The sequence below is a fragment of the Eumetopias jubatus genome, unplaced genomic scaffold (genome assembly GCF_037043125.1).
Source record: "Eumetopias jubatus isolate StellerSeaLion01/CBP00866 unplaced genomic scaffold, mEumJub1_p1.0 scaffold_8, whole genome shotgun sequence".
In the NCBI taxonomy this organism is placed as follows: Eukaryota; Metazoa; Chordata; class Mammalia; order Carnivora; family Otariidae; genus Eumetopias; species Eumetopias jubatus.
In genome coordinates, this window is record NW_028274814.1 from 55051015 (window position 1) to 55069983 (window position 18969).

Consider the following 18969-nt stretch of genomic DNA (forward strand, 5'->3'; position numbering starts at 1 on the left):
ACTTGATCAGCAAAGGATACTTGTATCTACAAAGCATGTAACTTATACATAGTAGGTAATCAATGAATGTTTACTTAGCTAAGTTTTATTTAAATTGATGTTGGGAATGGTAAATAATCCAGGGGTATTGTTGAAGGTCAAGTAAGTAATATACATGAAAAGGTACATTAAGATAATCTTAGAAGCAAAAACTTGCTTGAAGTTTATCTAATAACATCTAATAAATAAGATTATCAAATCTTTGATGTTTGTCCAATAAATCTAATGTAATAGAAAACCACTAAAAGTTTTCGTTTGAGTGAAAAACACTATCACAGCTATTAATTTTTTTCTGTTGGCACCATGACCTTGAGAAACCATATGCAGGGAGATAACTAAAGAGCTATTGTAATGAAAACATATATACAAACAAAGATTTGCATGCAAATGTTTGCAGCGGGCTTTTTCAGTACAGCCAAAAAAAATAGAAACACCCAAATATCTGTAAACTGGTTTGCCCGTTGATAACTGGTCAATGGACAAACCAGTTATAGCCAGTTATAGTACAACCACATAATGGAATACTATTCAGCAGTAAAAAGGATTAAACAACCCTGATATATGCAACATGAATGACTATCAAAAGCATTCTGCTAAGTGCAAGTAACCTCAAACAAAAGTTTATATACTGAATGATTCCATCTGTGTGACATTATAGATAAGGTAAAATCATAAGGACAAGAAACAGATCAGCAGTTGGCAGATGCTAGAGGTCTGGATGGGGGGAATTGACTCACACATTCACTCACATATTTTGAGGTGATGCAAATGTTCTATATCCTGATCATAATGATGATAGCACAACTGTATACATTTGCCAAAATTCATTAAAATGTACCACACAGTTATTATATTATTAACTATATTCCTTATGCTGTACGTTTCATCCCTGTGACTTATACCTATTAATCTTCTTCCTCTATTTTGCTTAGTTTCAACCTCCTTCCCTTCTGGCAACCACCAGTTCTGGGTATTTATGAGTTTGATTCTGGTTTGTTTGTTTGGTTGGTTGGTTGTTTTTTTTGTTTTGTTTTTCAGATTCCACATATAGGTGAAATCATCTGGTATTTTTCTTTCTCTGATTTATTTCACCTAGCATAATGCCTTCTGGGTCCGGTCATGGTGTCACAAGTGGCAAGACTTCATTCTTTTTTATGGCCGAGTAATATTCCATTGCATATGTATGCCACATCTTTACCCATTTATCTATTGATGGACATAAACATGTGGATGCATATATATTTTCAAGTTAATATCTTCATTTTCTACATGTAAATACTTGGAAGTGTAATTACTGGATTGTATGGTATTTCTGTTTTTAATTTTTTGAGGAATCCCCATGCTGCTTTCCATAGTGGCTGTACCAATTTACATTCCCACCAATAGTGCTCAAGAGTTTCGTTTTCTCCACATCTTCGCCAACATATGTTATTTCTTGTCTTTTTGATACTAGTCATTCTAACAGCTGTAAGGTGATCTCTCCTTGTGGTTTTGATTTGCATCTCCCTGATGGTTAGTAATGCTGAGCATCTTTTCATGTACCTGCTAACCATTTGTAGGTCTTTTTTGGAAAATACCTATTTTTCTCTGCCTAATTTTTTTTATTATGCTATGTTAATCATCATACATTACATCATTAGTTTTTGATGTAGTGTTCCATAATTCATTGTTTGCGTATAACACCCAGTGCTCCATGCAGAACACACCCTCTTTAATACCCATCACCAGGCTAACCCATCCTCCCAACCCCCTCCCCTCTAGAACCCTCAGTTTGTGTCTCAGAGTCCATAGTCTCTCATGGTTCGTCTCCCCCTCCGATTTCCCCCCCTTCATTCTTCCCCTCCTGCTATCTTCTTCTTCTTGTCCTTCTTGTTGTTGTTGTTGTTGTTGTTGTTCTTCTTCTTCTTCTTTTTTAACATATAATGTATTATTTGCTTCAGAGGTACAGATCTGTGATTCAACAGTCTTGCACAATTCACAGCGCTCACCATAGCATATACCCTCCCCAATGTCTATCACCCAGCCACCCCAGCCCTCCCAACCCCCACCACTCCAGCAACCCTCAGTTTGTTTCCTGAGATTAAGAATTCCTCATATCAGTGAGGTCATATGATACATGTCTTTCTCTGATTGAGTTATTTCGCTCAGCATAATACCCTCCAGTTCCATCCACGTCATTGCAAATGTCTGCTTAAATTTTAATCAAATTATTTGTGTGGGGTTTTTTTGCTATTCAGTTGTATAATTCTCTTTATTTTTTGGTTTGCAATTATTTTCTCCCATTCCATAGATTGCCCTTTATTTTGTTAATTGTTTCTTTTGCTGTACAAAAGTTTTTAGTTTGATGTAGTCCAGTTGCTAATTTTTGCTTTTGTAGTTTGGGCCTTTGGTGTCATATCTGAAAACAAAACAAAATGTTTCCAAGACTAACGTCAAGGAGATTTTAACCTGTTTTCTTCTAGAAATTTTATAGTTTCAGGTTTTACATTTAGGTCTTTGAGTTAATTTTTGTGAATGATGTAAGACAGGTCCAATATTATTTTGCATGTGATTATCTAGTTTTCCCAACACTGTTTATTAAAGAGACTGTCCTTTTTCCATTCAATATACTTGGTTCCCTTGTTGAATATTAGTTGGCCGTATATGCAACAGTTTATCTCTGGGGTCTTAATTCTGTTCCATCAGTCTGTCTGTCTGTATTTATGCCAAGACCATGCTGTTTTGATCACTTTAACTTTGTAATATAATTTGAAATCAGGAAGTGTGATGCCTGCAGCTTTGCTCTTCTTTCTCAAGATTACTTTGGCTATTGGGGACCTTTTGTGGTTCCATATGAATTTTAGAATTGTTCTTTCTATTTTCTGTGAAAAATGCCTTTGGAATTTTGATAAGGATTGCACTGAGTCTATAGATGGCTTTGGGTAGCATGGACATTTCAACAATATTAATTCTTCTGATCCATGAACACAAGATATCTTTCCATTTATTTGTGTCTTCTTCAACTACTTTCATCAAAACCTTATAGATTTCAGTGTACAGATCTTTCACCTCCTTGGTTAAACTCATTCCTAAGTATTTTATTGTTTTTAATACTATTTTAAATGAGAATGTTTTTCTTTATTTCTTTTTCAGGAACTAGAGAAAGAAGAACACACTAAGCCCAAAGTTAGCAGAAGGAAGGAAATGACAAAGATCAGAGCAGAAATAAATGAAATAGAAATCAGAAAACAATAAAAAAGATCAGTGAAATTAACAGCTGGTTTTTTTAAAAGATAAACAAAATTGACAAGCCTTTAGCTAGACTAAGAAGAGACAAGACTCAAACAAATAAAATCAGAAATGAGAGAGGAGACATTACAACTGATATCACAGAAATATAAAGGATCATAGGATACTACTATGAACAGTTATATGCTAATAAATTGGACAACCTAGAAGAAATGGATAAATTCCTACAGATATACAACCTACCAAGACTGAATTATGAAGAAATAGAACATGTAAACAGACCAATAACAAGTAATGAGAGTCAATCAATAATCAAATGCCTCCCAACCAAGAAAAACACAGGAACAGATGGCTTCACTGGTGAAATCTACTAAACATTTAAAGAACTTATACCAATCTATCTCAAACTCTTCCAAAAATTGAAGAGGCAGGAACGCTTCCAAACTCATTTTACAAAGCCAACATTACCTTGATATCAAAGATAGATAAGGATACTACAAGAAAAGAAAACTATAAGCCAAAAAACCTGATGAGTATAGATGCAAAAATTCTCAACAAAATATAGTAAGCCAAATTCAACAGTATATTGAAAAGATCAAACTCCATAAGCAAGTAGAATTTATGTCTGCAATATATGGATGGTTCAATATACATAAATCAGTAAATGTAATATACCACATTAACAGAATGAAAGATAAAAATTATATGATCGGGCGCCTGGGTGGCTCAGTTGGTTGAGCGACTGCCTTTGGCTCAAGTCATGATCCTGGAGTCCCGGGATCAAGTCCCACATTGGGCTCCCTGCTCGGCGGGGAGTCTGCTTCTCCCTCTGACCCTCTTCCCTCTCGTGCTCTCTATCTCTCATTCTCTCTCTCAAATAAATAAATAAAATCTTTAAAAAAATTATATGATCATTGCAATAGATGGGAAAAAAAGCATTTGAGAAAATACAACATCCTTTCATGATAAAAACTCTCAACAAAGTGAATATAGAAGGAACATCATGAAGACCATATGAACAAGCCCACAGCTCACATCATTCCCAACAGTGAAAGGCTGAAAGCTTTTCTTCTAAGATCAGGGACAAGACAAGGGTGGACACTCTCACCACTCCTATTCAACATAGTACTAAAAATCCTAGCCAGAGCAAATACACAAGAAAAAGAAATAAAAGGCATCCAGCTCCGAAAAAAAGAAGTAAAATTGTCTCTGTTTGCGGACAATGTGATCTTATATAGAGAACATTCTAAAGGCTCCACCAAAACTATTAGAACTGATCAAAAAATTTAGTAAAGTTGCAAGACACAAAATCAACATACAGGAATCAGCTGCATTTCTATACACTAAGAACACAATACCTGAAAAATAAAGAGAGATGAATGTTTATTTTGACTTTTGCCATTGCATTTGAGATTCTGTCATGGTAGGACAACCAAGTTAAAAAGTTTAATAGGCAGTGAGACATATAAGATAGTAACTAAAAGAGAGGGAGGACTGGAAATCAGAAATTTCTACCTAATATGCATAGAATTTACATTTGTATATGTAAGAGCAGATTAGAGTACTACATAAATGTTGAAAAAAGGGATGCTTTGTGGCCATCCACAAAGGCAGCAGGATGGAGAATAGAAAACATCCAAAGGACAGATGATTTTAGGAAAGTGGCATTAACAATGTTTAGTACTTCAAAGTAGTCAAAAATTAAAAACCAAAAACACAATTAGATGTCGATTTCTGGCATCATTGGGTGACCTTAAATAGTATAATTTAAGTAAAATAGGAAGGGTAGAATTTAGATGTCAAGGGTTTTAAAAGGGTGAGCTCTTGAGGACTTGAAAATAATAAAAGCCTTTTTGCAAAGATTGCCTAAAAGTTTATCCCTAATAACCTTTGTTCTTGGCAAACAAGAAAGGAGGCTGATAAAATGATGGTAGGGAAAGAATTCAGAATTTTCGTTAATGCTCAAGTACTTGGTTTCCAGGCTATGCAGAGGGAGAATCAAACAATAAATATTTATTAAAGGCTAAAACATCAACATTCAGTTTATCCAAGGGTCCTAGGGTCATCAGGCCCTAGGATATATTAGGTCATGATGCCCAAACTGATTTATACCACAAGGCAATTAAATAACTTACAATGAAAAGCACAACTGTTAAGCAGACTGGTCTTTGTTATTGGCTGGGTGACACATTATTGCCCCAGGGAAGAAGCATCTCAGGGAAACAAGTTTAAAATTACAAAGTATTTGCCCCCCCCACCAGCAAATAAGTTTCTCCTCCATATCTTCCCTCTTTTTCATTGCCAAATATTTTTAATGTAGTCCAGACTTTATTAAAACTGGGATGCTTTTAAAAATGCACATTTCTGGTTCTTTGCTAAAACTAAATTGGAATTACTAAGACTGAGACACAGAAATCTCTATATTTTAACAGCTTCACCACTCCAATCTAAATAATTTTAATACACATTAGAGAATCTTTTTGGTACAGTTGGTACCCACTTCCTCACTTCATGCTTATTATTCATTTCAGTCTGGCTTATACCCCACTCCGTCCTCTTGCTGAAATATCCAATGACATCTTAATTTTCAGCTCCAATGGCATTATTCTCATTAACTCTCCTAAAACAATGAACATTTTTGCCACTCTCTCTTTCTTGCAACTTTCCACTCTTGGCTTTCAAGATAGCAATCCCTCCAGGTTCTCTTCCTCCTATTCACTTGACCTTGTTTTCTTTGCTTTATCCCCTTCCAGTTTTCTTAGCTGAATCCTTTTCCACTGCTTTGAACTCTCCATTTTGGAGGTCAGTCCTTGTTTTTTCCTTTTTTACTTCTAAGATTTCTTTTGGGATAGTTTCATTCATTCCCATTTCTTTTTTCATTGTATTTCTATAATTCCCCAGTCTTTATTTCCAATCCTGGCCTCATTTCTTAACTGTGTCATTAACTTCTGGTGCTCACCAAACAACTGCTTTCAGGGATTAAGTAAACTTGAGATAGGAGCAGCAGAAAAGGTTATGAGTGGAATTACTCACATAGAGTCTGGGAAAGACTGGGACAGTGACCTGACAGAGCTCTCTTAAGATTGGGTATATAAGAGACATACTGAGAACCAGGAGATACTTGCCCAGGAAACCCAAAGCTATTGATTAAGTAGATTGATCCAGCCCAGAGATCCTAAAAGATTGAAGATAGTGTCAGTGTTAAGATAATTGGGGGGTCATGAGGAGGGGGCTGTAAAGCTGATTGCAGGACTGGACAGAAGCAAGAAGTAAGGCAAGAGCTTGGTCCAGAGCAAGATGGGGAGTTACAAATGTATTGATCCAGGTGACTACAAAATGCCGGTGCCTAGTGTGGAGGCAGTCAGCAAGCAGTAACCTGTCCGCTGATGGGGAAGCTTAGTTAGATCGCTCCGTCAGTTCATCTGTAAAAACTAATAAAAGGAATCATTTAGAGGGATTGAAAGGTACAAACTTCCTGTTATAAAATAAACAAGTCATGGGGGATATAATGTATAGCATAGGGAATACAGGCAATAATATTGTAATAATTATATGTGGTAACAGAGAGTAACTAGACTTACAGTGGTGATCATTTTGTAATGCATATAAATGTCGAATCACTAGGTTGTACACCTGAAACTGATATGATGTTGTATGTCAACCATACCTCAATTAAAAGAAGAAAAAACCTGGTAGGGGAAAAAAAAATCACCTAGAGATTTTAGATTAGTATGTGTTTAATCTGAGTTGGTCAGAACATTCCAAGATTATCCTGAAAGCAATTTCTCTTCCTCCATTCCCTCCTTTTAAAATGTCTAATTATAAAACATTTGAACAGAAAATACAATACATATGTAGCCTCCACAGGGATGAAGCAGATGCTAGTAATTTGTTATAATTGCTTTGGATTGTTGCTTTTTTTTTAAGAGATATATTGATGTATATATAGAACTAAAGACCCCACCACTGCCCCCCAAAAATGTTTGCTCTTCTCTCTATTCCCTCGAGGGCACCACTCTGCAAAATCAAAGTATGCCAGTCTCAAGCCGGTTCTCATTCCTTTACTACAGCACAAATACTCACAATAAATCTAAAGATTTTAATGCAGTGGGTAAAGTTAAGAGAAAAATCCATGTCACGGTGTTATTTGAGAGATACGTTGGGTTGAACCAAGACTGTTGAAATAAGTATTTTGAGGAGTAAAGCATTGTACTGGCCATTACTGGCCTCAAGAAGAGAAGGAAACAATTACAAAATATTAAGATTCCACCAACCGCTGGAGCAAAATGAGCGAACAGCTATGAAACTGACTAAGTGAGGCAATGATATTACTTAAATCTAAAACTATATAAGCTTTGCTTATTGTTTTCATTAAAGTAAGTGCCTTCTTTTCAGTGTTTACTGAGAAGAGAGAAGGTCCCCAAGTTATTCAATGTTTAATTACAGTTTTGGTTACTCAACAAAGAATGTGATCTTTCACCCCAGGCATGTGATAACTCCAAATCTTGGTTTAGAAATTTTATTTCTCATGCAAACAATGTATTGGTGATAAGAATTAAAATTTGGCCAGTTAAGTTATAAATGTCTTCACACACCTTATAATTATTAACCTAGCACTATATATACAAGGATAGTTTCTCCTGCTCATCAGAAAGTTCTAGACTCCTTGGGTTTTGATTTACTTGGCAGACAGAAAAATTGTTTTCATTTTTTTATAAAGCAGGTGCAAAATACAGTTAGGCCGAGGAGATTAGATAGATGATGGATAAATAGATGATAGATATATGGATAAATAAAGTGGAAGTGTCTACTTAAAATTTTACGTAAATAGTAACATATCTTTAACATATTTTAAGGTTTATTCTTATAGATATATGTAAGCCATTCACTCCTTTTAATGGCTGTATAGTATAACACTGAAAAAATTAACTCTAGTCTATTTTCCATTCCCCTAATAAGGAAAATTTAGTTTGTTTCTACTGGTTCACTATTATTTATTTGTAATGAGTATTCGTGAACATAACTCATTGTAGAAATATGTAAGAATTTTTTTGAGACAGTTGAAATGAAAATGCTAGATCACAAAGCAAAAGCATCTGTGAAAAATAATAAAAAATGTTCCTACTCTATTTTTCAAATTTTGAAATTTTGAAAAATAGAGTAAGCCTTTTTTATTATTTTCGAAATAATATGAAAAAAATCCAAGTAGATCTGATTAATGAAATGTCCTAGTGGAATTACACAGTAAACTCAATTGAAGGAAACAATCCATATATTAAACTCAACAGGCAGGCAAATTTAACCTAGTGAATTGCAGAGAACAAGAGGTTATCCACTTCAGGTCCCCATTCCCAGAGATTCTGATTCAAAAGGCTTGAGGAGGAGCCTGGAAATCTTCACTGCAGCAATTATCCCAGCTTAATCTGTTTTAGTTTGTCTTTGAGAAAACCTGGTGCAAACTCTAGTTCATACATAGTAAGGAAGCAATAAAGATTTGGAGTAGGGAAATAAATTAATCAGAACTTTGCCTTAGAAAGGTTATTCTAGGACTTGGAGGAGATAGATTGGATCAGGAAAAGAACCAGTTAGAGAATTACTGCAAAAATGCAGTTGAAAGTTAGTAAGAGTAAAAACAAGGTAACTGCTGGGAGATCAGAAAAGAGAGGATGGGAAAGAGAGATATTGAAAAGTAAACTCCACAGGATATGACAAAAGATTAGAGGTGGAATATAAAATACTGGAAGAATTAAAGATGGATCAGAAGTTAGCATTTCAGGAGCGTGATGATGCCATTTGTAACATTGCAGCACAGATGCGTGAAAAGAGAGAAAATAACTTATTTGATTATGAATATGTGAGTATGAAGCACTGGAGATAGCATGCAAGCAATTGGAAATACAGGATTAAAGTCAGATAGAATCTAAAGAGGTAGTTCTATGAGTCCTGTGCAATGAGATTGTAGTTGACACCATGGAAGCCTATGAAATTGCCAAGAGGAAAAAAGGAAAGTAGATGAGTAGAGAGGGAGGGAGGGAGGTTGGAAAGGATGGAAGAGGAGAAAGCCAGAAGGTAAGCTTTGGGGGAAAATCTAAATGTGGGGATAAGAAGAGAAAATGAAATCAAGAAGCAAGGTGAGGCAAGAAATGGCTGGATGCTATATCTTGTGAATCTAGAACAGAGTTTCAAAGAAGAGGAAGTGAAGTCATCAGTTGTGTTGAATGACCTTAAGGGGTTACTTGTTATGAACCTGGAGAGAATCATTGGTGGTCTTTCAGAGAGCAGCACTTTCGGCTGGCAGGATTAATACAGCTCCAGGTTGGGGGGGGGGGGCGGGGGGAAAGTAAGAAATGAGAAAGTAAACATGATAAAAATTATAAAGAGTTTCAATAGTAATTGAGGGCACAAAAGCATGGAGAAAAAGGTGGGGTTCTGTTCTCAGAAGAAACAGGAGTTAATCTGTATGCTGAAGGGAAAGAGCAGGTAGATCAAAAAAAAGAGTGAAGATAGAAAATAAAAAGCATATTTGATGGAGCAAAGTCCGGGGAGGGTAAAGGGGGTGCAGCACGGGTACAGTGTGACAGGGTTAGCCATGCAAAGGAGTTATGTTTCTTCTTCTGAGCTTGAAAGACGGAAAAAAAGTAATAGATTAAAGTCAGATTAGAGTGTTGTCAGGGAGAAAATCAAGAGTGTTCACATTTATTTACTTTAATCTATTCAGAAAAGTAGAAGGTGAAGCCACCTGCTTAGACTAGGGACAGGGGTTTTAACTATGGGCTTGCAGAAAACAGTGGAAAATTGGAAATGTGTCGATGATAGAAAAATATAAAAGTTTCAAAACTATATTGCTTATAAGTCAATTACCTATTCCTAATGGCGTGACTGTACTGAGAAATACATTCGACTCTAAGAGCCAGAAAAAGATAAGAGTATCAGTTATCTATTGCCACAAAACTTCAGTGGCTATCATGAGTAAGTTTTTATTGCTCATACGTTTGGGAGTCAGCTGGCAGTTGCCTGATCTTGACTGGAACAACTGGGGTGACATGGTTCTGTGCCCCATGTCTCTCATCCTCTAGCAGGAGAGCTCAAGTCTGTTCCCACGGTGATGGCAGAAGCACAAGAGAGCAAACCCCAACACACAAGCCCATCTCAAGCTTTGTGTTATGTCCCATTGGCCAAAGGAAGCCACAGGATTGAAGCCACTGTCAAGGAGTGGGACCAGTCACCCCACTCATGCTGGAAGGGCACAGCAAAGATGTGGATACAGGAAGGAACAAAGAACTGATCACTGTCACTGAACTCTTGCCTAGTAAGTAAATATAGAGATGATGTCATAGTAACCCCACACCTCAGGATGAAATATTTTGACATTTGCATCTTTAAAAATAACATGTTGGAAAGGACCAGAGTGGGAACTTGCCACCAATCCCTGGGTGCTGGCTATGTGAGTCCAGCACCTTGTTTTCTGAATGTGACCCCAGACCTAGTTAAAAAAATAAAACAGGGGGTGCCTGGGTGGCTCAACTTGTTAAGTGTCTGCCTTCAGCTCAGGTCATGATTCCAGGGTCCTGGGATCGAGCCCTGTGTCAGGCTCCCTGCTCAGTGAGAAGTCTGCTTCTCCCTCTCCCCAACCCCTGCTCATGCTTTCTCTCTCTCTCTCTCTCAAATAAATAAATAAAATCTTTAATTAAAAAAATACATCGGGATGGGAATGGCTCAAGGAAACCAAAGTTCTATGTTTCAAAAGGAAATGAAATAAATCTAAAAATGAGGGGAAAAAATAAAATAAATAAAAATAACATGTTGGGAGTAAGCTTCCAGCCAAGGTGCTTGGTGTAGTTAAACCAAAAATTTTTCATTAAAGTGTTATCTTATTTTGGGAAATCCTGAGTATTAACACAATTGTCCCCAAATTACTATAGTTATTGTTGTGGAGAAAAATAAATGCAAATGAGAAAGTAATTAACTCAATAATACAGTGCAATTACAAAAACATCATTTTGACATGGTCTGGGTATTGTGTATTATTGGTTGCATTGTGAAAAAAATAAAAGCAAAACAAAATAATTTGGACAAATTAATGTAAGTTATGTTTTAAAGTCCTAGAATGACAGACTTGTAATTTTCTTAACAGAGCTTTGTAAAATGTTCTGTAAACTGTAAGAGCTGTTAAACATCTACTCTAACAAGTCTTTTGCCCTTACCAGTCCACACTGGGCCTTTTTGATGTCATGTCACCAGTGACTCCGCTCCCTCTCCCTCATTTTTAAAACCCATCACCAGCTTTTGACATATTTGATTACTCACTCTTTAATACTTTCTCACTTGGTCTTGAGGATACTATATTTTCTTGGTTTTCCTCCTACCTCACAAGGGTTTCCTTCTCTCAGTCTCTCCTGTTGGTTTCTCTTCTCCCAATGTCTTAATATTGGAGGACCCCAAGGCTTAGTTCTTGGACCTCTCTCCTATCCATCTACATTTATTTTCCAGGTAATCTTACCAGGTCCCCTCACTTTGGGTCATAGGCTGATTTCTACATCCCCAACCCAGATTTCTCTTCTGAATTCGACTTCTTTATTCAGCTGACCTCACAATATTTCTACTTGTTTATCTAATAGCCATTTCAAATTTAACGTGTCCAAAATCAAACTCTGATCTTTCCATCCAAACCTGCAGGATCCCCACCTCGGTGGATCACAATTCCATCCTTGCAGATGCTCTCATCAAAAATTTAGAGTCATCCCAGATTTCTGTGTCTTTCTCTTTTACTCCATACCCTTTCTATCCATTCTATCAGAGGGATTTGTTAGCCTTACCTGTAAAATATATCCAGAATCCAACGACTTCCCACCACCTCCATTGCTATCACCTGCTCCAAACATCAACTTGGACTGGACTGCTGCAGTAACATCCTTAGAGGTCTCTGTGCTTCCACACTTGCCATTCCACAGCCTATTCCCGACGGCATGACCCTTTTCAAATCTAAGTTAGATTATCTCATTCCTCTGCTCAGAATACCCGGTGGCTCCCTGAAGCCAAAAGCCTTACTATCATCTGCAGGTTCTATATGATGGCCTCTGTTACCTTGCTGATATCATCCTCTACCCTCCATCCTGCCCACTCCACCCACTCTGCTCCATGCATGTTGACATCGTGCTGTTCCTTGAACACACCTGGCATGCTCCAAACTGAGGTTTTTATACTAGCTCTTCTCTCTGCCTGAAATTGTCTTTCCCCCTCCCTCAAGTCTTTGCTCAAATATTATCTCCTCATGAGACCTTGCCTAATATAAAACGGTACCCACCTCCTCCCACATACACAGCACTTATTTGTAATGTATTACATAATTTGCTTATTTATTATGTTTATTTCTTCCCCCACTAGAATGTAACATGCAACAGCAGGGATTTTTGTGTCTTTGATTGATTTGTACAGCCCAAACACCTAGAAAAGGTGTGGCACATAATGGGCCCTGAATAAATGTGAATTTAATATATGGATTTATAAATAAATAAGTGAAAAAATTAGTTCAATTAGAGCAATCACTTGCCCTCTCATACAGCAAGATGGGTATTTTGCTAAATAAATGCTATTAAAGAGTTTTCCATGCATATTTATTTTTATTCTTCTCCCGACATTTTTATTCTTGGGATCTGCATCTCTCTGTAGTATGATGTTTTAAAATCTATTTGTATTTAAAATTTTCATTCATACATATATGTTTATGAAAAATACTTCCACTAAGCTTTTTTCCTCCTTTTCATATACAAATGTCAGCTAGAACCTAGATAAAATGCCTTGACTTCTGATATTTTTAAATACAATTTATGTAGAAAGTTTTCATACCATACATTTTCATTATACTCATTCCAATGTCTGATTTGATACTTTTTTTAATTGGAGGAATAGTGTCGAGAAAGAGTTGTCTTTTCTGATAGTGACAACTGAGCTGTCATCACCATCTTTCTGTTTGCAAACTGAAAGTGATAGACTCTTGCCACTTTAATGAACTCCTCTTGGCAGGCAGAAGACCTTCACGTCACACACTTCAGTGACTCTCCTGCAGCTCCCACATGTCCAAGTCTTTTCTTCTTCCTCCCCCTTCTAATATCTTGCCTGGTTCCACTTTCAGTAATGCCAATTGCTAGCTCTACACGCCATCAGTGCATGGACCGCAACAGATTGTGTTACATGCCTCATTCCTAAATGTCAGGCTCCCACCTTGAAAACTCTGCATGACCAGAAAGAATGGATTATGACGAGTGCAGAGGAGCCTTAGAGTCACTGAATAGTCCATGAGGCAGCTGTCAGCAGCACTTTATCATTCCAGATTCTTGTACCTCTTTTCTCTCTTTTCTCCCCCTCTAACACCTTCTTTCCTCCTCACTAAGGAAGAAGAAATAAGTGAGTTTCACTCTTGACCTTTTTTCCCAAATACGTAGTCACAAACCAAAAGCCATCCTATTCCACCACCCTATTCCTTTGTTCATTTCACCCTTACCTTTCTTACTTCTACCTCAGCAAATAATTACCTTAAAGACATCTAATTCCCAGGGCACCTGGGTGGCTCAGTCGGTTGGGTGTCTGCCTTTGGCTCAGGTCATGATCCCGGAATTCTGAGATGGAGCCCTGAGTCGGGCTCCCTGCTCAGCAGGGAATCTGCTTTTCCCTCTGCCCTTCACCCCACTCTTATGCTCTCTCTCTCAAATAAATAAATAAAATCTTTTTTAAAGGGTAGCTACTTCCCATCAGAATTTATAATGCTTGCTAAAAGTATTTTTTAAGTTTTTATAGACTACTTTTTTATATTAAGCCTATTTATATTAATCATTGGCATTCCCATCCACTGGAGGCAGATTTGTATGCTACATAAGGAGATCACTGAGGCCATGGCCAAAGTGCCACATTTCCACATCACCTTTGCCCCCCATGTGGAACCTATCATGCATCAAAACAAAACAAAACAAACAAAAAATCAGGACAATTGAAGGCAGAAGAGAATAAAGCAAGCATTTGGTTTGGAGGATGAAGTCCTACATACAAGAAACAGCTTTGCTACTTTTGAATGGATGACTGAAAGCAATCTGCCCCAGTCTCATTTCCTCCATATAAGATTGTTTAACATTTACTTCCTGGAGAACGTATGACAATAAAGCTGACATCTCGGAAATAAGTCTGTAGAGTTTAAAATCTTTAAGAACACACATAATTATTACTGAAGATCCTAGAAATAATTAGCCCACGTGCTTAAAAGCATGAATTAAAAGAAAAGCCTAGAAAAAAAGAAAATGTCTTATTTATTATAGACAAGTAAGTATAGGGCTTAGGTATAAGATCTAAGAATAATTGTACTATAGCATATATATGAAGCTATACCATCCAAGGATATTTTAAGTTTAACTTTTAATCATGAAATAATTCAAAAATAAAAAGTAGGGAAAATATTGTAACAGTTACCTATTAACACACCACTAACACTAAACAGATGTTAACATTTTCCATTATGTTTTTGCTCTTTCCCCTTTTTTGAGATATAAAATATTACAACTAAAATTAAAGTCCTACCTCCCATTTTTGCTTCTTTTCCTCCTTGCAAACAACCACTTTCTCAAAATCGGTTGTATATCGTTCCTATGTAACTTTTGGGGACATTTACCTTTATAAAGAAAATGTACCACTATTTGTGTATTTTAAAACTTTATATACATACTAAACATCCTTTCAGACTTTTTCCTCTTTAAAATATGTTTCTGTATTTAAATGTTGGTACCTTCAGATCTAGTTGTATGGTTCTATAATGTGATGTTAAAAACCAACTATATGTGTCTCCTCATAAGCACAAAAATTTCTCCCTAAAAGCGTAATTGCTGGATTTTAGCAAGCATCCATTTTCACATTCATAGCTCCACTAGTAATACATAACCTCACCAGTAGGTGTCATCAGAATGATCAAGTTTTACTCACTTAGGTAGGTTTGATAGGGTCTGTGATGACAAACTAAGTATTTGTATTTCCCTTAATAGTAGCAGTGTTGTGAATCTTTTCAAATTTTTGTTGGCAGCCAGTTTCTTCTGTGAATTACCTGTCAGAGCCTTTGTCTATTTTTCTATTGGGTTGGTCTTTTTATCATTAATTTGTAGAAACTCTTTATATATTCTGGATACTAATACTTTGATGATTATATACATTACAAATTTCTTGTAGTTTTTATCTCCTCTTTTCACATTGCTCATAATATCTTTCAGAAGTTATTACGTGATTCCGCACGCGACTGGAGCGCAGGTCGGCTGCGTTCTTCTCTGCTGTTTCAGCTCTGCCTCGTGGCCCTTGTATTGCCAAGATGTCGCTTTCTAACAAGCTGACTCTGGACAAGCTGGACGTGAAGGGGAAGTGGGTCATCATGAGAGTGGACTTCAATGTTCCTATGAAGAACAACCAGATAACAAACAACCAGAGAATCAAGGCTGCCATTCCAAGCATCAAATTCTGCTTGGACAATGGAGCTAAGTCAGTTGTTCTTATGAGCCACCTGGGCCGGCCTGATGGTGTCCCCATGCCTGAAAAGTACTCTTTGGAGCCAGTTGCTATAGAACTTAAGTCTTTGCTGGGCAAGGATGTTTTGTTCTTAAAGGACTGTGTGGGCCAAGAGGTGGAGAAAGCTTGTGCTAACCCACCTGCTGGGTCTGTCATCCTGCTGGAGAACCTTCGCTTTCATGTGGAGGAAGAAGGGAAGGGAAAAGATGCTTCTGGGAATAAGGTTAAGCTGAGCCAGCCAAAATAGAAGCCTTCCGAGCTTCACTTTCCAAACTAGGAGATGTCTATGTCAATGATGCTTTTGGCACTGCTCACCAAGCCCACAGCTCCATGGTCTATACAGAAGGCCAGAGGTTTCTTGATGAAGAAGGAGCTGAACTACTTTGCCAAGGCCTTGGAATGCCCAGAGCAACCCTTCCTGGCCATTCTGGGCAGAGCTAAAGCTGCAGACAAGATCCAGCTGATCAATAATATGCTGGACAAAGTCAATGAGATGATTATTGGTGGTGGAATGGCTTTTACCTTCCTGAAGGTGCTCAACAACATGGAGATTGGCACTTCTCTATTTGATGAAGAGGGAGCCAAGATTGTCAAAGACCTAATGTCCAAAGCTGAGAAGAATGATGTGAAAATTACCTTGCCTGTTGACTTTGTCACTGCTGAAAAGTTTGATGAGAATGCCAAGACTGGCCAAGCCACTGTAGCCTCTGGCATCCCTGCTGGCTGGATGGGCTTGGACTGTGGTCCTGAGAGCAGCAAGAAGTATGCTGAGGCAGTTGCTCAGGCTAAGCAGATCATGTGGAATGGACCTGTGGGCGTATTTGAATGGGAAGCTTTCGCCCAAGGAACCAAAGCCCTCATGGATGAGGTGGTGAAAGCCACTGCCAGGGGCTGCATCACCATCATAGGTGGTGGAGACACTGCCACTTGCTGTGCCAAATGGAACACAGAGGATAAAGTCAGCCATGTGAGCACTGGGGGTGGTGCCAGTTTAGAGCTCCTGGAAGGTAAAGTCTTTCCTGAGGTGGATGCTCTCAGCAGTGTTTAGTACTTTCCTGCCTTTTGGTTCCTGTGCACAGCCCCTAAGTCAACTTAGCCCTTGCCGCATCTCTACTTGGCATTAGCTAAAATCTTCCCCCATGTCAAGATTCAGCTAGTGGCCAAGAGATGCAGCACCAGGAACCATTAAACAGTTGCACAGCATCTCTGTTCCTCCTTACTGCACCCTGGATTTGCCTACATTCTTCGAGATCCCATTTGAATTTCTTAGTGACTAAACCATTGTGCATTCTAGAGTGCATATATTTATATTTTGCCTGTTAAAAGAAAATGAGCTGTGTTAAAGCTTCTCTTTTTGATGTAGCTTATTCTGATTAGCTTTGTCATCGTTTCACCACTCAGCATGGAAATAAGATGAAATTCCAATTATAGGTAGGGAGGCAAAGTTGGTGATCTATTAAATAAAAGTATCCATTGAAACTGGAAAAAAAAAGAAGTTATTACGTAGCCAAATTTGTTAATATTTTCCTTATTAGTTTGTGCTTTTGCATCATATATAAGATTCCAAATCATATATGTGACCTGATATAATTAAAATATTATTTTTCCATGTTTTCTTCTATTTTATTATTTTACTTTTAAACTTAGACTTTTGTTCCATCTGGAATTCAATTTGTATATATGTACAGGTACAAAAATTTTTTCCATATCAATAATTATCAAGTATCATTTAATAATCCATCCTGTTTCTCCCAAATTTTATTGTCATGCTCACCAAATAAATGGATTTGGTTTTAATTTCCTTTTCTTTTCCATTGGTTTGTCTATTCTGTGTTAAGCCTTACACATTTTATTCTTATGGATTTACAGAAATTTTAATATCTGCTCAGGCAAATCTACCATTTTTCTTTTTCAGGATTGTGTTGACCGTTCTTGGTCCTTTGCATTTCCACATAAATGTTTGAAATAACTGGTCAAATCCCATTATGAAGAAACTGATGACTTTTTATTAAAAGTGCATTGAATTTTGCAGGCTTCCACTTATGAAATGAATAAGTCATGGGAATAAATGTACAGCATAGGGAATATGGTCAGTGATATTGTGAGAGTGTTATATGGTGACAGATGGTAGCTACACTTGTGGTGAACATAACATAACATATACAGAAGTTCAATCACTGTGTTGTACACCTGAAACTAATGTAACATTGTTATGTCAACAACAATCAAATAAAAAAATTAAAACAAAACAAAAAAGCACCTAAATCAAGAAACACTAAGGGAATTGTTTCCAGTGTATTTTCACCTGTTGAGAGACACTAGTAAAAAAAACAACTACTACGGTCATGTGTGGATATATTATACAGTAATTTAAAATAAACGTGCTGTTGTTTAAAACTTTAAAAAAAAGTGCATTGTATTTAGAGATTAATCTGGGATAAGTTTCCATCTTTATGATTTTGATTCTTCCCATCCACAAATCATGGTATCACAATCATGCTATATCTTTCCAGTCATTTAAGTCTTCTTTTACTGAAGTTTTATAATTTTATCTTAAGAAAAAGGTCTTCATAATCTTTTAAAAAGTGTCCATTACAAATGATATATAAAGCTTTTATAGTACATTGTCTAAGGAAGACAGCCTACCACATGATTAATACACAGGTTTGGGTGTTGAAACCAAAATGCTTGCGTTCAAATCCTGGCTTTGTCATTTATAAGGTGTATTACCTAAAGTAAGTTACTAAACTTCTGGGAGATAGGTCACTCATCCATAAAATAAAGAATTCTAATAATACCTGCCTCATAGGATTATTGTAACAATTACATAAAAGAGGAGAGAAAGAGAGAGAGACTTAGAACAGTGTCTGACACATAGTAAATGCTTAGCAAATGTTAATTTGCTAAGGATGGAGTAGGGCAAGCTGTATTAACAAGCAGCCCTAATATCTCAGTGACTGAAAGCAACAAAGTTTATTTCTTGTTTATGCTACATGTGTGACATGCATGGTGGGGGGCGGTGGTTAATTGCTCTATTTCTCTATTTTATTCTCACCCTAGGGCCCAAACTGTTAGAGCAGCTATTACCTGGAATATTGCCACACACTGGGAAACAGTGGAAAAGTTTAGCAAGTCATGTACGGGCTCTTAAAGCTTTCACGTGGAAGT

At 37.0% G+C, this 18969-nt stretch overlaps 1 pseudogene; it reads left to right on the forward strand.

Annotated features, from left to right (window-relative positions):
• Nucleotides 1-15549: 15549 nt before the first annotated feature.
• Nucleotides 15550-17137, forward strand: LOC114221677 (phosphoglycerate kinase 1 pseudogene; annotated as a pseudogene).
• Nucleotides 17138-18969: the final 1832 nt, after the last annotated feature.